Raw genomic sequence first — 24,888 nt, forward strand, 5'->3', positions numbered from 1 at the left:
CAAGAGTGTAAAAAGATTTCCAGAAGCATGCATGTGATATAAAGAGGCAAAAGTCAGGGTCCTCATCTTAGTTTTACTTCTCTCTAGGATTATAAACTTGGCTAAGTCACTTCACTTTGAATATCTTTAAAATGTAGGCAGTACCTAGATATTTTGTCAACTGTGTGTCTTTTGGAAGTCTATTCAAGCCTTTGGTGGCCTAAGCCTTGGCATAAATACAGATTCTCTCCCTGCCTTCTCTTAAGGTCTTAGCTGGGGTATTAATGAGCCTATGGAGGGTACAGTTTACCTGGGCAAGGTTAGAAGGTGTCACAGTGCATTCCTGTAGGCTGGAATGGGAAATAACAGAGAACATCTAGCCATCTAAACCATTATGTCATCAAAAGCACAGGCCTACAAAATGTTCTGTTCTATTTTAAAATTGCTATTACATATTGATATAAAAAAAAATACCAGTTAACTTTTGAATGCATACTAAAAGAGCTGAGTAGAGCCCATTGAATCCAAGTTCTGTTTCATCCTGTTTCTCACCATGCTGAAAATTCTCTTTGAAGGAACAGGAGTATGAAAAGAGGAGAAAATGGGTAAGTGGGTACAAAAGGACATGTTGTTTACTGACTTACAATTTGGATGCCATGGCTGTATGTTTGGTGAAGATTGTACAAGAGATGTAAAAGTATTTTGGAATATTATCGTCATTACTTTGGATTAAGTTTTCACAGTAGAGATAATAGAGGTAGGAGTCTTTTCGTTTATTATGAATCATCATATTTTATGCTTTTATCTTCAGAAGACTTGTCATTTTATGGTAACTGAAAGTCTGGGCCCTGGATTCAGACCTTGATTCAAATCCCAGCTTTGCTGCCTACAATTTCTTGGGAATAAGAAGATATTTAACTTTGCTGAATTTCAGTTTATATACAAAATGAAGATGAAAATACTATTTATAATTGTCTAAAAGGATTAAACAAGATAATGTACCTCACCTATCTTAGCACTGACACAACCATATTCAGCACGAGGAGGATGTGGCTACTGCGTATCCTTCCTTGAAACACTTCATTTAGGGAAATCCTGTGATGAGTTCTTTTTCTTTATGAACATGCAATGTTCAGCAACATGCTGTGTTGTATTTTCTTTCTTCCTGAGGATCAGTCTCTTGGGTAAAAATCTCGATTTCATTTGGCTTTAGTAATTAAAACACCAAGAGTGGCTGTGGTTATTTTGGTTAGGTCTCTGGAAAGACTTGTAAATCTGGTGAAAAAATTTTTATTTGAAGATAGTTGATGATTAGCTGCAGGGAAAACGCAGAATACCTGAGGCTTGGGAAATTAGGAAATCTGGGTTCTGGAGGATACCCTTTTGCTGATGCCAGGAAATTTGCTTAAGCTTTCGGGATGTCAGTGTCCCCTGTTGTGAAGGAAGGGTTTGGAATAGGTGATGGTGCAGATGCTCTGGGTCCAATATCCAGTGATTGTCATTGCCAGGTAGAGCTTCACCCTGTGAGTCAGATCTACCAGGCATGAGGCTTATGGGTTTGGAGTTGGGAACTGGAGAATAACAGGATATGACAGAAGGCATCACTTTTCATAATCAAGAGAGCAATATGGGAAGTGGGAGGAAATACGAGACTTGAAGAACAGAAAAGGAAAGCAGTGCCAGGACTCAGATCTGTCTTTTACTTTTGGAGCAATGCCAGGGCCTCATAGCAGTGTCCACTATTGCCTCTGGTAAGTGCCTGTCTTTAGGTATATCTCTTTGATAGTGTACATTATAAACCCAAGCTCTGGGGGAACCCTAGACCTTTGCGGCCCTTTGGAAATGCAAACAGTATGTTTTGGTGACTGTGCTAGAAGGCAAATGAGAGTATGGTACAATGGCTTTTGTTCTCAGCTTTATAAATAGGAAGTTCAAATGTGTGGCTTGTGTTTGTAGCCAGTAGGATCCATGGAATCTCACTCAAAAGCAGATATGAGCATGACCTTGGCTAGAGTCAGGGATATTTTGCCAACAGATATGATGAAGTTACTTTTAAGATGTGCTTATGTTGCCTTGTGCCAATCTTTGGGTGGGATTTCCAAAAATCTTCATCATGATGATTTGGGATTAGAGATTAGCAGGTAGAAAGATCGGCATTTAATAGGAAAATACTCCTTGGTTCTTTTTGTATCCTCTGTTGTTCAGGCTTAATTAGATTCATTTGATTAACCTTTAAAGGAACACTTTATAGCTCTGGTGATCCAATCATCTAATATTAGGTCCCACCTCTAAACATTACTGCCTTGGGGGACACACCTTCATGTTCCTATGTCAAGAACAATATTCCATATTTTCATTTGCTACCCCATCCAGAATTTCTAATAACCTTGTAATGCAGGTTTTATAATCCTTATGGTATAAATTTAGAAATAAATATCAGATTATAATGCAGATCTTTTGACTCTAAAGCTTATACTCTTAGTTACTAGCAAACTCTATTTGGTTTTCCACAAATGGTGTTAATGAAATACTGTGAATAGCCAGGGAGATTGAACAGTTGTTTAGGCAGAACTTCATAAAATATGGTACCTCAGTGAGGTCATTGGCTTCTAAAAGCTGATGCTTTAACTTTGAAAATCCAGCAGCATCATTTGTCAGTGCATTACTGACAGTCTAGTCCCAGGGCAATGATCCTAACAAACCAAATTTATCAGATGCTAATGTATAAATGAACATGATAACTGACAGTGTTAAATGGGTCTTGTGTAAGCTTTTTGTTATTGTGACAAAATACTAGAAAAATAAACTTAAAGGAGGAAAGATTTATTTTGGTTTGAGGTTTCAGTACGGGGTCACCTGGCTCTGATTTGGGGTCTCAGTGATATAGAACACCATGGCAGAGAGCATGTGGTGGAAGAAAAAGCTGCTCACTTTATGGTGACTAGGAAGCAGAGAGAGAAAGGGCTAGAGCTCACTTTTATAATAAATCCCATTAAGCTATGAATCCATTAAGGGGTTAAAATACATTGATGGTGTCATAGCCCTGGTGATCCAATCACCTAATATTAGTTCCCACTTCTGAACATTGCTGCCTTGGGGACCACATCTTAAACACATGATCTTTGGGGGGCTATTTCTAATCCAAACCATCATAGATCCAAAACTTTTGTTCACTTTTTCATGTAAATTTTCCTTTGGGCAGAAAATGGCTATTATAATCAGAGATTGAACAGAGTTTGTAGAGTTAGTTGATTGACCTTCCTGGCAAGTATCATCAAGTTGTAATTTTCATCTATAGTTCAGGGACAAAAAGAACAAAATTTCTGAATACCCAAGTTGGATATCCAGGGAGCTGTTGGTAATAACCTTCCCCCTGTCTTATTTCCACATTTATTATCCTCTTGTGTTACACACATAGAGCACAATTTGTCATTTATGTCATTGTATTTCCAGTTTCTAGCAATGGCCTTGACATATTTGTTAAATGATCAGATAAATGGTAGATGCACCAATAATTGACATACTTTATCGAAGCTGAGTAACAGTTTTGGTTGTAAGCTTTCGCATTTCCCTTTTTTGCCCTCTTCTCATAGGAGTTAAATGCTTCCAAATCTCTGGGCCACAAATGGTTCCTTTGTAATCTAGTCCATTAGAGAGTCTAATTGCATCCTTTTCTCCTTTTAATCATTCTGTATACATGAATTTATCTGTAGCCATGACTTTTTTTTTTTTTGCAGAGGAAGTTACTGGGGATTTGAACTCGGGGGCACTTGACCACTGAGGCACATCCCCAGATCTATTTTATATTTTATTTAGAGACAGTGTCTCACTGAGTTTCTTAGGTCCTCACTTTTGCTGAGGCTGGCTTTGAACTTGAGATCCTCCTGTCTCAGCCTCCTGAGCTGCTGGGATTACGGGCATGCACCATCACTCCCAACTCCTTGATTCTTAATATCTTGAAAATGCTGATAAATCCTATATAGAAGGAATTCCTCCATGTAGGTCTTCAGCTTTCTTTTTATTTATTTACTTATTTTATTCATATATGACAGCTGAATGCATTACAATTCATATTACACTATATAGAGCACGATTTGTCATATCTCTGGTTGTATACAAAGTATATTCGCACCAATTTGTGTCTTTCATAAAAATTTTAAACTGAACTCATCACCTTCCCCCAAATTTGGTCTGCTCTATAATTCTTAGTTTTTCTCTCCAGTCATCTAATCAGTATTGGTGTATTAGTGCTCCAAAGCACCGACATTTCCTTAATACTACCTTTGTTTCACCCAGCCTGTGCCTGCCAGCCTTACAGTTATTAGTCATCTTTAAATGTACTGGGTAACTGTAAATAATGTAGACAGAGAAATCAAAGAGACACGCTAAGCCCCTTCCTTCAGGTAACATACAAGGGGAAAAAATCTTATTGTAAAAATATTGTAAAATAAGTCAATATGTGATAAATAATTAAAAGCATTGTAAAATTCTGAGGGTTAATTTTGACTGTGTGTTACAAAACTCCAGGCAGATCACTGTGTTTGAACAGGGACTTGAGGAATATGATTTTGCTTAACATAATTGGCTAAATCTTCATATATGCCACCAGTCTATAAAAAGAGGTATGCAAATTAGAATTATCTTCCTCTCCTTAGAACTGTTTAGTTCTTTTGCAGCTTTACAGTAAAGAAATGTATTTTTCTTGAAGTCTCTGGAAAATTTTTAGCAGGTGTGTAATTCTGTAGTTTGATCCTGTGATTTCTAAAACCCTCAAAACCAAGAAATGACAGTCCATCCTTTTAATGTACTTTTATTTTTTTCCTCAAGGCAGAAAAATTCAATTGTCATGATCTGTTTTCATTTACTCTCCACCAATTCCTAGAAAAACCAGTCATGGTAGTTCAACTTATTAAAAATTGGTAGGTAAAATAAACCTTTAAAATGGCTTCATCTACATACATCTAGAGATATTTAGCTATTTTAGGTAAGATCCATGGCTTGGGAACAGCTGTCTTTTCTTAACATTATTAATGATAATAAAAACTGTGACTATGTTCCTATGCCAAGAACAATATTACATACTTTCATTTGCTACCCTATTCAGAATTTCTAATAACCCTGTAATGCAGGTTTTATAATCCTTGGGGTATAAATTTAGAAATAAAATTTCAGATTATAGTGCAGATCTTTTGACTTTAAAGCTTAATTACTAGCAAACTCCATTTGGTTTTCCGTGAGTGGTGTTAATGAAATATTACTAAATTTTGCTTCTTTTAATAAAAATAGTTTCATCAATAAACAATCCCAAAATATTATTTTCTGTCTTCAAATCATGCTAACAAATTGTGAAGGTAGATTAAAGTATCCAAAATATATATCCTTATCAGTTTTTCCTCATTCTTGGAAATAATTTGCTCTCCCATCATTAAAAATGATCTGTATGCACTTGTAAGAATTACCATTTATCTCATCACAATTGTCTTTAAATATTTACTGTCATAATTGAAAAAGCTATAATGGTAGTTTCATGAAGTTTTCATTAGTCATTCAGTTTTTGTTTCTACCACTGTATAAAATCCTCTATCATAAAAACCTACTAAAATAGCTGCAGAATTTTTTAGCATTGCTGGAAAAAAAATGTGACTCTTAAGAACAAAACCACAAATTATGAGAAATGGCAATTTTCTAAAGTCTCAATCTTAAACTTTCAGATCTTAAAAAGGATCCCGTTGGATCAGACTAATGACCTACTCTGGTTTGTTGGCCAAAAATGCTGTTGTTGGCTGCTTCAGAGTAGAGATGTTTGGAAAATCTCCTGTCCCCAATGTTATGTCACAGGGGAAAAAACTCATTTGAGGATTAATAATCAATTCTCTCCTCAATCCCTATCCCCAAATGAGGAATAGGATTTCATTTTTCATTATAAGAAAATCTTATTAGTGGGTGTGATAGTTGATTTCATAACAATTGTCAATAGTTTATTCTCAGCTTTACAAATTCACCTGCTTTGGTATCATCCCAGGGGTGCCCATCCAGCAGGGTAATTATAGATTGCATGAAAATAGTTAAACCTGTCCACTTTGAACTTCTTTCTTAATGTTTTTGTACTGTGAAAAAAGTAGAGTCCTACAATTCTGCTAAATGGTTTTCAAAATGATTGTACTTTTTTTTTCCTCTCAGCCATTTTGATAATTTCTATGAGAAGTTCTTGGACTTTCCAAGAGGTTTCTGCTTTTATAAATTTTTATTTTATTTTAAATGAAAGTGACCATATGGAGCTAGCATTCAATACCTTACTGCTGTTATTGGTTGTAATAGCCCTTCACATTGAGAAATGGAACACTTCATATCTTCCACTATTCTTAGGCTTCCTTGAAAGGGGTGTGTGTGTCCACATAAATCATTGCTTAACATTCACTTGAACTTTGTGTCCCCAAATCTTGCTTTCTTTAGATTCAGAACTCAATAATATAGGGAAAAAAATAGCTTTGTGATTCTTTTATTAATTTCCTTATTTCTTATAATTTGGCTATTTAGACTTGAATATCTTGTTTTAGTTATACATTATGAACTGTCTTTTCCCAGACATAAATGGGCAATTCCCCTTATGCTTCTCATTTGTATCCATATTTATTCCTTGTATATTCTTATAATTGTGAAATTTCCAGGAGGACAAATTTATTTTTATTTTCAAAGACATTAGCATTACAGGTCCTGTTTCTCTTACCCACTCTTGGAGTTAAAATAAGCGTGGATTTAAGCAGGAGTTTTCCATGGGGGCATGCAGAATTGTCAAATTGTCTGTTCTTCACAAAGGGGGGTTGCCTGACAAATAGAAGTGGTTTTTTGTTTGTTTGGTACTGGGGATTTAACCCAGGGGTACTTTACCACTGAGTCATATCCCCCGCCCTTTTTATTTTTTGAGACAGGGTCTTACTAAGTCCCTTAGGGCCTCCCTAAGTTGCTGAGACTGGTTTTGAATTTGTGATCCTCCTACCTCAGCCTACTGAATTGCTGGGATTACAGGTGTGTGCTGCAATGAGCAGCTAGAAGTGATCTTTTTAGTGGGTGTTCTAGATTTGTTTGTAGGCTTAGATTTTTTTAATAGGGCTACCTTCAGCAATATTGAAGCTGGAAAATGCTCATAAACAATCTTTCATATTAATTTAGAAGAAAAAAATTCTTTCCATTCATGGTAGTGTTTTTTTTTTTTTAACCAACGAAAGTTTTGAAAATGCATGATATTTTTCATTCTGTACCCATAATCTAATTTAAGAGAGAACATTATTTTACAGATGAAAGGACTGCATCTCCAGAAGGTTCATTGACTGGCTCAGGTTGATACAGTCTATAATATAAAACAGTTTTGCTATAAATGCGATTCATATCCACAGTTTTGGCTGTAAATCTGATATTCTCACCATTTAAAGCAGAGTTACGTTTTGGAAGTTGCCCCCATAAACTTCATCAAAAACATATGGTGAATGCCTGCATATAATTTTTGGCATTGCATGATATAGTTAAAAATAGCAGAGTAGCTCCCCTTAGGAGCTTAGAGTTTTAAATGAAGCTCTTTGTTAGTTTCAAGAGTTTCTGCCTAATTTTCATTATTTCTTGACCAGTTTCTCAGATAACCAAGGCAAACAAGCTAAAAATCACGTTAAGAGGGATGTCAGCACTGCTTAGGCAAATCATCACTGTTTAGCCCCCAAATATACGAGTGTGTCATCAAGTCATCTGCGGACTGCCATGTATTTCAAGCATTGATGTGTCTCCAGGTTCTTTATCTTGTTTTGTTTCAAGTCATCTACCTCCCTCTCTTCATTAAGAAGGTTATTCTGGAGAACAGATTGAAAACTCCATTGTTCTTTTTTTTCCTCCATTAAAGTCCTTTAAAAAATGATCATTTAATGTTTTGTTCTTAGGTCCTAGTTTCCAAATTCATAACATATGTTTAGGTGTAGCTCCATCTCATGGTTTCTGTGTCACAACTTAGGATAAAATGTTTTTTTTTTATTGCTACACATGACAGTACAATGATATTGACAATTCATACATTTGAATCAAATGGGGTATGATTTCTCATTTTTCTGATTGTACAGATTGCAGAATCACATTGTTCATACAGTCACCTATATACATACAGCAATATTAATGTCTATTTTATTCTGCAAACAACAAAGGATGAAGAGGTGATTTCTGCTAGGTACTATTGTATGTATTTAGTTATTTCCTTTACATTATTTTCTCCTCTGCATGATAGTCAGAGATTTGGAATTGTGAAACCCGAATTTTAAAGACACTGCTTTTAGGTTGAGCTGAAGTACCTATTGGCATGGTGTGTATGTGTCTTTGGTGTTTCCTAGAAACTTATATTTTTGCAAAAGCAATTCAATGAGACCACAATGAAAGTAGTGGCAAGATGTGCCCCGACTTGCTAGAGAAGTATGGCCAGGTTATTTGAGATAGATTCTCCAGTTAGTGAAAGTATGTAATTAAGAGCAATCCTGCTTGCTAATATTTTTTCATCTTTGAGGAGAAAAAATTCTTTTAAACATGATAACTGGCTTTTGTTTGCATATCTGATATTTGATCTCCCTTTTCAACAGTTTTTTCTCTAGATACATTTGTTTGGGATGGAAAAAATGTATAATTTAGAAATATACTTTCTTCCTTAAATGGGTAAAATCTGAGTTCTGTTTAATTCTAAAACAAGATTAAAATGCATCTGTAGAGCTGATGTGACAAATAGAAGACAAAATTTGTGAACACAGCTAATGTTAATAGGAAATGCAACTCCTATCTGGAACTGGTAACCATGGTTACAGTGTGATTTATTATCTTCAGCTTGGATTTATATAAAATGGGAAGGTAGTAAAGCCTGGTCTGTCATATTTTATCTGGTGTATTTTTCCCGAAGGGATTAGGGTTGGTAAGTACTATCAATGTGTTCCATTTGCTTTGATAAGAAAAAGAGTTAAGATACATATCATTAAGGTTTCATTTTTATTCATCATTACTATATAGTGACATATGTGCTATATAGTGACATATGTACTTTCAAATACTTCAAATCGGTTTAGTACTCTTAATGCTGCCAAAAAAAATTTATGAATTTTTATTTAAATTTCTGATGAGATTTGAATGGTAGCTTCTAAATGGTAGAAACTGTCAATAGATAAGACTGAAGGTTTGGAGTTAACCAAATAACAGATTGTTTTTCATGTATGTACATGTATTTGTCCATGTGTGTATGACTGTATAGGTAGATATAATCAATTTCTTTTAGATATTTTAAGTTATAAAAAGCTTGTAGAAAAATATAAATAAAAAAATAAGCAACTCATATTCCTACTGCTTAGCAGTAACTTCTGATCACATACTGGCATGTGTATATATATATATATATATATATATATATATATATATATATGGACACACACTAATGTTTCTTCCAAAGTGATCATGGGACGTTTTAAGAGACATAATTGCATATATAACTTTATGCTAGAAAAATCTCTAAAATCTTGCAAAGGCTCTTGTACAGAGATTTTCTTTATCAACTAAAAAAAAAAATCGCAGGTCTAAGTCTTTGAAAGCTCATGGTTGCTCCATGCCAAAGAAGGAACTCAACAGCTCCTAAAGGCATTCAGTCTTGCTGTTTCATTGAACATCTCTATAGATTTGAATGTGAAATTGGAAAAGGTGTTTTTCATTTAATTATACCCACTGTTCCTCTCACCAATCCTTTTACTTTCAGAGGAGCAGGGCCATCTTTCGCCAAACCTCTTCTTCCCTTAAAGTGTTGTCAGCAATCTAAAGAAATTTTGGCCCTGACTTCTGACATCAGAATCTCATGAAGATTAGAGAGATTAGAATGTCATGCACTGTTCCTGCTGTTAGGGGCAGGGGAGCACCTTCCTGAGTAGATATACCTCTCCCTTCCTGGTATTCCCCAAACTTTGAAAAAACTGCTCAAGGATAGTGAATTTGTATCTGTCCCAAACTGTAACAAGTTTAAACTTCCTTTGGAAACCTTTATTTTAAACGTTCATTTAAATTTGGCATTCTAATAAAGAAGAATTAAATCATGTCATTTAAAACAAAATGGATGTAACTTGACATTAAGTGAAATCAGTCAAACTCAGAAAGTCAAGGGTCCTATGTTTTCTGTCACATTTAGAAGCTAGATAAAATAAGGTGGTGTGGGGAAAAATCTCATAAAAATTGCAGATATATCAGTTAAGTGACCAGGGGAAAGGAAGAGGAGAGTGAAAGGAAAATACTGAGGAATAATATTAACCAAATTTTATTGTTATATATTTGTTTATGAGCACAATATAACAACAAATTCTACCACTATGTATAATTATAATGCATCAAAAACATGAAAGAAAAAAAATAAACTTGACATTCTGTATTACATGCTATATTTGCCTTTAGATGGCTAATATCATTACTGTCCACCCTCCCTAGGTTATATGGCACTCCAGGAAGATGTCCACATTTATCCTTGTGTGTTTGTAGTTCAAAATCCTTGCCCTCAACATGTGAACTTAAGTGGAGAAACAACCAAAGTCATTCAGTGAGATTCATCACCTAGTGTTCCCTCATGAACATGGGAAAGGGTGCCCTTTCTTAAACGACCTTTTGATCACCTTTGCATCATCATACTATGATCACATCTCAGACAGGAGCAGTATAGCCTCACTTATACTTTCTGGATATGTTACTAAATATGAAACCCTAAAGTTAACACATTGTTATATTTGAATATAGTTATGAGGTAGACAAAGAATACTTAGGCATTGAAAAATTTTGGAGAATTTAGTTTTTCTTTATAAAAATGTATATATATTGGGGAAAAAATGATGGTAACCCCATCACCCAGACAAAAATCACTATTAACATTTTTAGACATTTCCTTCCCACATTTTCTTCCTTCAAATACATGAGTATGAATGTTCGTGGGTGTGCATATACACATCTGCCAGTATTTCAAAATGGGAATCATGTTTTGAATTCAGTTTTGTATCCTGCTTTTCATTTTGAAATTACTTTGTGCATATCCTTTGTCATTAATCTTTCATGGTACTAAAAATATTCTCAATTGTATGTTCTATTACTTACTATACACTTAATGACACCTGTCTTATGACTGTGTATAAGGAGGAGATGGGGGCTATAGGTTGTTGCTCTTGTTACCAGGATTTTCTGGCTGATTTCCTGGAACTTTAGCTCACTGTGAAGAGAATGCCCTCACCAGCAATGAATGTTATGTTTTTATAAGTGCATTATAACAATGAATTTTCCATTCACCAGATATTTAGTTTTTCTGCCATTTGTCAAGGAATGTGTGAGTGGTAGGGAAAGAATAAGATGTAATCTTGTCCTTAACATGCACACAGTTGCACCAACCAGTCTGTTGAAAAGTAATAGTGCTACATCTTATAACCTGAATGGGTACTTCAGAGGGAGAAGCAGTTTTGTAAAGGGTTCCAATGATATCTCATTCTTGGAGACAGAGCTCTGAGAAGTTCTATATGAAGGACAAACTCCTAAAGTAAAACTTAATTGTTTCACTAAATATTTCCTGAACTTTTCCAATTACAGAAATTTTTATTCCAACACACCAGGGTTCTCCTAAATCTCCACTTGGCTCCAGTGAACTATTCAGCATCAGCATTTTGTGATTTTAGGTCTAGGTTGGAGGTTGGGTTGTTACTGGGGGAAAAAAAATCTATGTGATAGTATAAATTACCAGTGGACCTTTATTTTCTTTGTAGGATGTAGGAGGAATGGTGATACTAGGGATTGGACTCAGGGGTGTGGATTGGACTCAGTGGCTTTCTTTCCTTCCTTCCTTCCTTCCTTCCTTCCTTCCTTCCTTCCTTCCTTCCTTCCTTCCTTCCTTCCTTCCTTCCTTCTGTATTTTGAGACAGGGCCTCACTAAGTTGCTGAGGCTGGTCTCAAACTTGCTATCCTCCTGTTTCAGTCTCCAGAGTTGCTGGGACCACAGGCGTGTGCCACCATGCCTGGCTCACATTTTTCCTTATCTTGGATAAGTCTCAAATTGATAGCATTAGGACTACCAGTACCAACATGCTATGCTGAGATAATTGAAAAGAAGATTGCAGTAGTACTTACCATGTCTGTTATGTCTGCTTAAAGGTAGCTCAGTTAATCCCTGCTTTGAACCATCAGCATGTATTCAAAAGTCACATTGCCATCTTTGCTGACTTACTTAATCAGTGTCCATGTGTATTTTTTTTATTAGTTGCTCATGACAATACAATGATCTTGACATATCATGCATTTGATTCAAATGGGGTATGAATTCTCATTTTTCCACGTGTACAGAGCCATGTGTATTTTTTGGTATAGCATTTCAGCAGTTAATCTTCTATACTCGTATTTCTATCTTTTTCGTTGGTGACTTTATTAGATTATATCTCTATGCTGTTACATTTTCATTCACTCCCAAACATCTGTCCCTGTGGCTCTTGATTCTCATTTCAGGTTAGGATGGGAGTGGGGATTGGAATGTAATTACTGAGGTTGACCTCAGCATTTCTCATGGGATGGTCACAGGCAGCTGCAATGTTGATGCCCTCTGACAGCCTAACTTTTGAACTTCCTAAAATGTACACTACTTCTTAAATGAATCAGTTCTGGCATTTTTCTGGCCTGGTAGGAATAGACAGTAAATTGCCAGATTTTCCCCCCACAAAAGAACCTTTATGAAGCTGCTTTATTGATATTATTGGAAAACGTGAAGTGTTGCATGGTGGCAGAAAGTACTGGCTTACCAGAAATTACTGAGTGTTTATCGTCATGGTTATCCAACTTCATGTACCAAATATGGCTCCCCTGCTGTGCAGTTGTGTAATTGACCAGCTGAAGCCACACAGTTACCCAAACTAATTCCTATCCAATTAAATAAAAACATATTTCCCTTATGATATTGTAAGTTTCTCAATGCTTAATATTCTGCCATTTCTGTAGTCTTTCCCATTTCACAAGTTGATTAACCAAGAAAAAGCCAAAGAACTTTGTAGATTGGTGTTAAGGATTATTACAAACATTTCCTTATCTATATAAGGATGAGAGTATCAATTCTGATTTTGGTCACCATGTCTTTTTTGTGTCATCTAAGTCTAAAGATAAGAATTCAGGGGAAGAAGATAACACACAGTTTATTATAGAATTTATCCTAGACGATTCAATCTAGTTTGTAGAGCTTGATGCCCATGGGACTACAATTCTGTGTGTGACACAACTGATTAGTCAAAGGGATGGGATACATTGGCACAGATTTGTTTTGCAGTCTAGTCAATGAAAGGATGTGACTCATTGATAATGTGTTGATAGCCAGTTTTTAAATACTAGAAATACACAGGCAAGAAATTCTATATTCACTCATGTTCACTGTGATTTAAAAGTGATGATAGGATGACTACAAAAGAACATTAAACAGGTTTTTAATGAAGTCAAAGCTGTCACAGTATTTCACTTTAGTCTTTTATATAACCAGTGAGTGGCATATAATATCAAGTAATAATGACCAGTGTGTACTGAGTCATAGAAGTAATTATGTTGAAGTGCTTGAGTTGTACCACCTCCTATATTCTCACCTTCTTGGCTTTATCATTAACTGCATTGTAAAGGAAAATCTGCTGAACTTCACCTAGCTAGTCAATGGTAGAACAAGGATTTGAAGTCTAATTAGATATGCTTGTGAGTCAATCAATAACTGTGGTAAATCATGGTTGGTAGGGACTGTGGGGGATGGAATAAGAAGACATGTCTGATCTGTATAATGTAGTTGTGCTATTTGGTTGTAAATGTAGATTTGTAGAATATAAAATACCCATACTTGAAAAGCAGTAGAGACAAATTTTTGTGGTTTCTTTGCCTTTCTATTAAATCTATTACTCCACAAGTGATTTCACCACATGCTTATGGACAATATCCATTTTTGTCATGTATGGTGTTGAACTATGGATCTTAGTTTAAAAAAATTTATAACTTTGTCCACTTTGTCTTCAAATTGTTTTAAATTTAACTTTTATCTTAGTTACTAAATCCAAAATTGTTTTATGAATTTGATTAGTTTACCTGTCATTTACTTGCTCCTATATTTAACTTCCCCAACTTGTATATTTCTAAACAGTGTATAAAATTCCCAAGGGATAAATTTGGTTTATTTCATTTCTTTTTTCCCTTTGATTACCTAATCTCCTCTGCCATGAGAAAATGATATGAACAGATACTTTACATGATTTAGTCAAACATTTTCAGTTTAGAAAAAAACTCAAAATAATTGAACCATTTTTGCCCTTGAATCATGAAAAAACTGAAGATATGTATTTTAAATGTTTCTTATAAATATTTAATTGAAAATCATTAAATAGTTAATGTTAAATATTTAATTTAAAGATTTAAAGATTAGTAATGCCACACTATGGCCAAGTATACATTCAGTAATAATTTTGACATGTAAATTTTATAAATAGAAATTTGTCTGGCAATTATTTTTGAAATCTTATGTAAAAATGAAGCCATACTTCTCAGCAAATCTAATGTTGCTTCTTCCTACATCCTGCCAAAGATGCATTCAGGACCAGGATGATAGGTGTTTATGGAATAATTTTATAGAAATGAGGTGAAATTTCAAGTGTAATATGGGGAGTGGCATAGCTAATATGTTAATGAATTGCTCAGTTGAGGCATAAGCAAGGGCTTTGTGATGATGTTTTAAGTTTGTTCTTTGTCAGTTTCTTCATTTTATGTTCAGTAAGGCTGATAATGTATAAAATTACCGTGTAATTATGTTTTGAGTCAAAACATTTTTGATCTTGGATAAATTGCATACATTCCCTGAGATTCCCTCTCTGTCATTTTTCCTTTTAATAGTTCTGATTTACACATTTTATCCATTGAAAGTGTACAATTCAGTGATTTTTTTTTTCAAGTGTGTTCACAGAGTTGGGTAATAATCACCACCATCTAATTTCATGGCATTTTTATCATCCCCCAAAGAAATCCTATTCTTGTTAGCAAATATTCTCCATTACCCTCCAAATCTCTCTTCTCTCTCCCTGCCTCTGGTCTTAGGTGACCACTGATCTATTTTCCAACTCTACAGATTTGCTTACTCTGGACTTTCCATAGAAATAGAATTATACATTATGTGGTCTTTTGTGACTGGCATATTTCACTTAGCATCATGTTCTTAAGGTTCATCAATGTGGTAACTTCCTATATCAGTAACTGATTCTTTTAATGGCTGAATAGTTCCTCACAGGGGCATACGTTTTGTTTATCCCACTCAACAGTTGATGGATGTTTGCATTCCTTCCACTTTTTGGATCCGATGAATAATACTGCTACAAAATTTCATGCCAAGTGTTGTGTGTACTTGTTTTCAGTTCTTTGGGGTCTATAACCAGGAGTGGTAAACAGCCTATTTAATCTTTTGAAGGACTACCAGGCTTCCAAAATGGCTACAGCATTTTACATTCCCACTAGCTGTGAATATTTTCATTACTTTAAATAAGAATAATAGAACTAACATCACCATTGTCATTAAAATTGAATAAACCATATGTATAAAATGATTGAAACTGTATTTGCATAAAAAGGAGTCAATAAATACTTCCTCCCCTTTTCATCACTAGGAAAACCTCTTTTGGCCCAAAATCTTGAGCCATTGGAATCCAGCTGAAGGTAAACAAAATGAATTTACTCCCTGAGCCAAAGCTAGTCCTTCAGAAAGGAAGGCAGTTATAATGCCCTATCAAAGACCCTATCTTAACCAGTTCAATGTTAGCCTACTTATAGCACAAACAGATCCATGCGTTATCTTATGTAATTATAAAAGTATGCAAGAAGGCCAAAGAGTGCATAGTGTGACATGGGGGCAAGAGCTCTAACCTAGAATTCACTCTCATCTCTGGATTAACTAAGATTCACTAATTGCTACTGAATGCCTCTATAAAATAACTGCTCAGATGAGAAAATCTCTAGAGTAGCTCCAGTTCTTAATATCTGGATTCTAATATAGCCAGCAAGATAACTTCCCAAATATCAGGACTCATCCCAGTGAAATACTCAGTCCTTTATTCTCAGTCCTTTTTTTTTCTTTTTTCCTAATTGAAAACTGTATTCTATTATGAGTTCTTACATTGCTGTAGAACATTTTGTCAAATTTTACTATTGAATTACAGAATTTCAGAAATTACTTGAGAAGAAATACCCTTGCCTTTTAATAAGAATCCAAGAATGTTTGGCCTGGGTGATAGATGTGACCCAGCTTCCCAATCTCCCCCTCATCATACTCCTCCTGTACACTAAGTAAGTTTCATCATCTCCCAAAATTCTTCAAGGGGAACATCTTTCTTTTCTTGTGGACTCAATGGTTTCCTGCTCAATGGATACAGTAAAGGTTGACTGATCCAAAATATGTTTTTGCTGGTAATTGAATGTTAGATTCAGATTTGTTTTTCCATACCACTTGGAAACAAGCTCTGTAATTTGGTGTACGGTGCATTGGGATTCTCTTTGTCCACATAGGGTTCAGAAATGGAGTTTCTTCTTTGGTAGACCCAAGGGTAATGTTCCTTCAAATGCTTCCAGAATTTTATAACTCACGAGTCAAACTCCCACACAGGTCTCCTTGGTAAAGGAAGAAACTCTCTTGAGAATCTCATTTACCTTAGAAACACAAGGTAAGAAAACAGAGGACTGGGACATTTGCTTTGGAAAGCCCAACAGATGTAGGGCATGGCTTATTGATCTCTAGATAGAGAAAAAGGTGCAACAGGCAAAGGAAAAGTTTTTACAAGCATTATTTAAAAAAAAAAAAAAAAAAAAAAGAAAACAGGTAGGCATTTTACATTTTTTAATGTGGGTATAAAATTTTACGTATTGTAACCAAATTAGAAGTGACATTTGTGTTATAAGTTTGTTGAATATTTGACATGAGGCAATCTAACAATGTGACATTGGGAGATACCAAGTAGCCCTAAACAACTAAGTTTTTGAAAACAAATAGAGAAAATAATTCCATCTTCGCATGATGGAGAGAACGGTGATTACATTATATGAGGATGTTCTATGCACATGGATCACTTTTAAATCATAATTAAGATGCGTTAGCCAAACAATACTCATATAAAGACTGCATTTTTCCATATTAAACTGAGTTCTTTTACAAATTCTCCAAAAGAAAAAAAATTAAGGAAAAAGTATAAGTTTAAAGTAAGATACAAGCAAAAATGTTTATAGTTTAAAATGTAAAAATGAAAGGAACTGGTGCAGAATTTTTCTTTCCTGAATAATTATTATTTTGCTCACCTCCTAATTTACTCCATGATGTAAGTTGTCCTAATGAATGGTGACAAAAGCACCAATTAGCACCCTAGACCTCTAGCATTATCATCTCCCGGTAGACTTTTAGTTCTTTCTTTTATGTGTGTGTCCTCAGTCCCCATAAGAGAGGCACAAAGTATAAAAAGTGTGCAGATAAGTTCTGCATTTCTTACTAATCCTCTGTTTCTAGACCATTTCAGAGTTTTAGTGGAATGCATTTATTGGCAAATAAGGAGGCAGCTTCAGTTCCTCAGAGTTGAAATGCCTTCTTGATGGACTGAAATTCCTTCTATTCCCCCAGGAGCAGTAAGCACACAGGGCTCCTCTCCAAGCAACTGTAAGATCTTTCTAGAGAAGAAGTGGAGCCTATTTGATTTTTGCTCATTAAATTTAGTGCTCAAAAGTAGAAATGGAAAGTGTAAAAAAGAAATTTATTATCTATCTCAAATATCCTTGAAATGCTTAGGGATTTGGGGGTTTTGTTGTTTTTGCAAGGTTAAAGAGACCATTACTATAGAGGGAGGAGGATGTGGGGGAAGATACAGGGGGGAGTGAAATCAAATTGTTCTATAGATATATGAAGATGCCAAAAGAAAACCCATTATTCTGTATAATTAATATGCACCAATAAAAACTAAAAGTTTATAAAACTATTACAGCTAAGAGTGAAATGGAACAGATCTGTCAGACTATCCTTAGCTACTGCTTTGACAGTGGCTAACCTGATGAATGAGGGAATTCGGTATATGTTTGGTGAGACCATTCTTCCTATTCTTTTTTTTTTCCCCATTTTTTTATTCCACTTTTTTTTTAAATCATTCTTACATATTCTTGTGGGAAATATGGGGGAATGCTAGAAAAAGAGAGTGGTGAGTCATTGAATGTCCTACCCAAAGATGACAGGGAGCATCATAAAAACGTGCCAAATGGTTATGTCCTGAGCCATTGCCTAGTCACCATTTTTGTCAGTGGTCAAGATAAAACATTGACAAAAATGCTTCTATAATGTTCATTCACTTAATCTGAGTGGGTAAAAAATACATTGATTAACAGATAAAATGTTAAGATTGGAAAAGTGGGTCAAAGAGATGAATCTTAGTGGGGATAAATGTGAAGTTCAGGAAAACTTGCAGAACCTGTCCAGAAGAACAGAGAAACTTCCTACCTATAGAAACTAGGAAACAATACAGGGCAGAAACTTGGCTTGGGTTACACATTAGAATCACCTGGTGAACACCTTGGGAGCTTTTAAATAAATGTCAATACCTGATCCCTGCTACAGCCAATTAAGTTAGAATCCCTGGGGGTGAGGCATAGGTATTGGTATGGTTAAAAATGTCCCCAGGTGGTTTTGTGTATCTAAGGTAGAAAATCACTGATTTTATTTTGTAGATCAATTATAAACCTGATGCGGAACTAACAATAGGACATGAACTAGAAGTTCAGCTTTGCCCAGCATGTGTGAGGCCCTTGGATAGATCCCCAATACCACCAAAAGAAGAAGAAAAGACAGGACTATCTACCTCTTAAGAAAAATTTAGCCTTTTTTTTTAATTGTTCAGATTACATTGAGTGTCATATTGGAAATCAGAAGTATGTGTAGGAAGTACAAGTATGAAATGATGAAATGATTCAAGATCTTGTCTGAGAAGTAATGTGTTTAGATATTTGTAAACATACACGGTGGTAAACATTTTCAAGGAACAGAACTCAGCATTCATGCCTTTATATTTAAGGTTGTCAAAACTCTGGGTTGCTACCAAATACTAGATTGCCTCCAGGTAATCAGAATATTATAGACTTTTTCTAAGTGAAATGCAGGCATCCTTAAAATGAGCCTTCTCTTACTGATAGTTTGGGATTTGTATATGTATAAACTTTTTTTTTTTTTTTGGTCAACAGAGTGGTCTAGAAAAGAGAACCCTGGTCTTCCAATTATGGAAAAGCACCAATGTCGTCCAGCCCTTGGCTAAATCTTCCCATTTTTTCCATTCTAGTTAAATAGTGTTGCAGGGCTGGGGTTGTAGTTCAGTTGGTAGAGTGTTTGCCTTGCATGCACAAAAGCACTGGGTTCAATCCCCAGCACCACACACACACACAAGAAGGTAAATGGTGTTGTAATCTTCCTCCACACACAATGAAATTCCATGTCCCTACACCTGTGCTTCCACACTTCCTTGCTGGTTTCCGTGGGCACCTGAGCCACTGACTACTCCTACCAGAGTCTGATTAACATCTTTCAGAGCTTCCTCTTCTCCCACTATCTTGTAGGAGTTAACCAGGGGGCTTGTTGATCCCAGAAGAGGAATAATGTGAGAAGAGGCTATTTTCACATCCATCTCTTTATTCTGTTGGAAATGAAATGTGTGAAATTTTATTTGATTGTGTGATTCTTGACCTTGCCTAATCTGAGCCTAGAAGGGAGTCATTTCAAAGTCATATCTTGATGTTGAGCCACTTGAGTAATAGTCATACTTGCCCTTATTAACTTGTCCTCGAATCACTGATGGCCTTTTCCTGAGGACAGTTTTGCTGTGATTTTTTGATAGACAAAAATCTAGGAGCATAAGCACCTAGACTGGGAATTCAGACAAAGTCTGTGCAAGGTGCACAAAATTCACTTTAAATAAGTGCATTATTGGACTCACTGTGGCCAACAATCTTTATTCACCCTGCTTTCATATTATGTCTGGTTTGTCACATTTTTATTACCTAAAGTCAGTTTAAAATTCCCCCTGGTGTTGACATTCCATTGGTTTAATGATGTCTAATAGCGTGTGTCCACCATTATGTTTTCATACAGAATAGTTTCACTGCCCAAAACATCCTTTGTGTCCATTTATTCATCCTCCACCCCCAACCCCACCACTGATTTTGACCTTTCCAGAGTGTCATGTAGTTGGACTCATTCAGAATGCTCCTTGGCAGCTAATTTGGATGTTCTTACCCATTAGCAGTCAACCTATGCAATGAAAATATTTTGATCCAAGAGTGAGTGAGTGTGTGTGTGTGTGTGTGTGTGTGTGTAAAATATATGAATTTTGGTACTAGGGATTGAACTTGGTGGCAGTCAACCACTGAGCCACATCCCCAGCCCTATTTTGTATTTTATTTAGAGGCAAGTTCTCACTGAGTTGCTTAGTGCCTTGCTGTTGCTAAGGATGACTTGAAATCCCAATCTTCCTGTCTCGGCCGACGGAGCTGCTGGGATTACAGGTGTGCATCACCGAGCCTGGCTGATCCAGTTATCTTTATGGTGACTCTTTTAATAACTATAAAGCATTGTTCAAATGTATTGTTCTAATTTGAATTATCACTTGGCAGTGTAATGAAGTAGCATGGGAAATGAAGCATTCATTAACAGTTGTTTAGGTTTGGTGAAAGTTTCTCCCTTCAGCCCTAATGTGAGGGAAAGAATATTCTCCCTATCAGAGAGTTTCTGTCTTTTTAGACAGAAACCAGTGGAATGTTGGCACTCTACAGGAGGATGAGTCTCTAGGGAAAGGCTGAATGACTACAACCTGCGACCACCCAGGGTGGATTCGTGCACATCTGAAGATGGACATGTGTGTGACTTCTTGTGACCTGTGCTGGAGTCATGCCCCTGTACCTGCTCTTGATTGGTCATTGGCTAGCAGAAGTTATAACTTTTCTGGGCTTCAGCATCTTTCTCTACAAAGCATGAGTGTTTTTGTAATAACTGACATCAACTCTCAAAACCCTCTACGGTATCATGGATTATAAAGTCATATCCCACTCCATGCAACATTATTCCATGGATTTTTAATTTAATAAAATTTAGAATTAATTTTGATGTCCATCCATGTTTATAACAACTTGCACTTCAGCCTGCCCTGTGTTGATGTTTTTACATAGAAAATATGAAAATGAATTCTTAGGATGATGGAAAATAAAGACTCGGGTATAGTTTTTGGGGGACATACTATTTTTAAAATCAGAATTAATATTTTCCCCTCATTCTTTCACACTTCAAAATATTAGAATATAAATCCAACATGAATTTAAGTATAACATGACACAAAATAGATAACACAGTGAGGTGAATTCTAAATAGCACCTTTCAAAAAGCCCTGAAAACGTCAACCAATCTAATTGAAATGCTGGAGGAGGCAACATGTCAGGTCTCTAAGAAATATTCAAGAGACATAGAAAAATTGAAATGATGGCATCTGTTGAAAACGCATAATTTATATTGTGTTTTGAACAATAGGCCTGTGCTCCTTGTGGATACCATTTTTATTTCTATGAAAATTGAGTTTGCATTGATCATATCTAGGACAATTGTTTGTTTTTTGGTGGTGGCTCTTAATTGTTCTGAAGTCATTCTTGACGATACCTTTCTAGATTAGATGTTTTTTTCTATTAGAGTACTCTCTGGCAATTATCTTTCCATGCCTTGAATTGCTTTATGTAAGTACCATGCAAACTTTAATTTTCTTCCTAAGCTTCTAATGATTGTTGCTTTCTTAAATATTGCTTTTCTGGCTGCTTTAGTTTGCTGAATCATTGCCTACGCCTCTGGGAGGCTTGTAGTTATTTCCCTAAGGGCTTTCTCCTGATGACGACTGATTACCTGCATAGTAGAAGCTTAGGTGTTTCTGCTCTTTGGTTTCTTTTTAGATAAATCATAGTTGTTACAGAGAAAGTACATAAGTAAGGCAAGGAACAGGGGATTCGTGGTGGATGCCTCTAAGGAGTTTGTGGCACATTCTGTGCTAGGTGTTCTCTTTAGATTCAGACATCTGAGGGCAATAGCAACAAAAACCATCCTGCCATCATCAGCTCCTCTGAGCAATTGGTTCCATTTCTTAGGCTTGTGTCTCACACCATTGACTGCTTTGAAACTGCTGCTCCCAGAACACAAGTGCAGAGAGTTTCACAAAGACCAATTAGAGATATGCATAGGAGAATGTGGCTAGACTTCTAAAAGCAGTGAAGTACTAGGGATGTACTCACCTGTACATTTGGAGCCTATTGAAAAATTTCAGGGCTACTGATCTGAGATCACTTTGGTTAATTAAGGTTATGTTTCATAAAGTAGCTTCATTGCACTTGCTGGGTGAGAAAGGCTGGGAAAGCTTTATAGAAACCATTTTAAATGGCATCATGCATCATTAATTAGTGCCAAGGAAAGAAGCAATCAGTTAGAAAAGACCTAAGATGATGCCTTGGCATAAAAGCAGATGATTATAATAAAGCATTGGAAGAAGCTAGTTTCCAGTGGAAGAATATGACAGAAGTCCCAAGCAGGTACAGAAAACAGCTATGGCAGAAGGATCTGGAAAAGTCCACAGTGGCTTACCCATCCAGGTGTATGATTGTAAAGTTAAAGTTTTTAGTTAGTACAGGACCCAGGAGAGGTTTCTGTGATCTGCCAGATCTTATAGGGTTTATGAAGTGAAGGATATGGTGAAAGAACTGGTTGGTACACTGTTTATTACAGGTGTGGATGGCTTTTAGATGAAGGCAGCACTTAAAATATTGGCAATGCCTTTGACTCTCAGACCAAGACTTAAGTCTTTTAAATATCACAGGAACAGAATTTTGTATTGTTGTTCGCACATTGTTTACATAATCCTTTGAAAAGGGAACATATTTGCTTCTTATAAATGGATTCTCTCAAGACACAGCTGAATATTTTTAGTTTGGGCTTGGGGTAACATGTGTACTATCACTCATTTTGAAGGACAAACTTGTATTCTTAGTTTGCTTTTTATTTTGTATTTAAAAATCCTACCTAGGGCTAGGGATATAGCTCAGTTGGTAGAGTGCTTGCCTCACATGCACAAAGCCCGGGTTCAATTATCAGCATCACCCTCACCCCTACCCCTCAAAAAAAAATTTTATTAAGCAGAAAATTTTTTTTTCCTGGTAATATTAAGGCCAATCTAATTCTCTTTGACAAAGGTAATCCATATCCATTAGCTCCTTGTTTTATTTTTTTTTTTAGTCACGAATAATAAGTTTCTTCCTTTCACTTCATCATTTGTAGACCCCAAAACGTGAACCTAATTTTCTCTTTTCCACACAGACAAAATTCCACTGCAAAGATTGGGAGCCTTGTGTAGCTGTAGCTGAAATTAGTAAATTTTTTTCTGCTACGATTACCTTAGTCTACCCATTTCTATAATGGAAGATACTTTTTCTTATGTGTGTATCTTTTTTTTTCCTGTCCCCTTTTCTCTTATTATACATCCAAAGTGATAATGCAAGTTCATAAGGAAAAACACCTTGCTGCTTTCATCTCCTTCTGTTTGTCATCTCCCAGGAAACAGAACCAACTTCCTTTCCTTTCTGCTTTTGTTGACTAACCCCAGCAGGGCTGCACACGCAGCCAGTGTATCTGATGTCATAATCAATTAGCATTTGCTTCTTTCTCTAGATTGTGAACTCCTTGGGGTGGGGTGGGGGATATGTTACTCACTGTGACTCGAGGTATACCTGATGCACAGAGGGCCCCACCCTAAGAGATGTTGAATTTCAACAGGAATTATGGAACATGATTTTGGGATTATGGAGCATCTGGGCTCCTAGAAAATCTCATTTTCTCAAGTTACTTTAGCAATACAAGATCACTGGAAGAAGCTAGTTTCCTTTGGAAGAACATGACAGAAGAGAATGCATTTTCATTTCCTAGCAACTTCCATCCTAACCTATAGGATGCCAATTTAGAGATTTTTTTTTTTTTTTTTTTTTGCACAGAACTTCACAACTTGCCTGGAAATTTTTATATATGGGAAATAACACAAGCCAACTTTTTTGGGGGGAGGGGGGGAATGCTGTATGCTAGACAATGTCAAAGTTACTTTCCATCCCTACCTCTTTTAATCCTCATAGTGACTCTATTAAAAAGAAAATGTAGAATTAGGAATTGTGGCACATGCCTATAATCCCAGTGACTTGAGAGGCTGAAGCAGGGGATCTCAAGTTTGAGGTCAGCCTCGGCTACTTAGTGTGACCCTGTCTCAAAATGAGAGAGAAAAAGGGCTGGGGATGTAGATCAGTGGTGAAGTACCCTTGGGCTCGATCTCTACTACCAATAAATAAATGAATAAATTCTATATATAAAAAATAGGTAATTTTCAAAAGACCATTGAAGAAATGGCTCTCTAGAACCGTGGTTGAGCCAGAGCTGGTCCACATAGTATCCTCTAGTACTATACTGCCTCTCACTGCATTTCAATGGTGCCCCCTCAGACTCATCTTGTTGCTGAGAGAAAATACCAGAGGATGGAAAGGGAGAAGACCTAAACAAAGACTATGCACACATGAAAGAAAAGTTATTTCTGATAATAATGAAACAGAATCCACAGTCTTCAAGGAGGTTCTCCCCTGGAGAAAAGCACGAGGCCCTGACTCTTCCTTTCAGTCTCACTTTCCTATGAGGCTTCAGAGTCCCTCAGCTCCAAGGAGATGCTGAAGACCATTGTAGCCAGTGATGTAATGGGTGACATGAGAGAGAGTCCCTCCTGTGGGTCCATTAACAGGAGAGACCCACTGGAACTTGCTAAATGC

This window comes from Marmota flaviventris, chromosome 4 (assembly GCF_047511675.1).
Source record: "Marmota flaviventris isolate mMarFla1 chromosome 4, mMarFla1.hap1, whole genome shotgun sequence".
In the NCBI taxonomy this organism is placed as follows: Eukaryota; Metazoa; Chordata; class Mammalia; order Rodentia; family Sciuridae; genus Marmota; species Marmota flaviventris.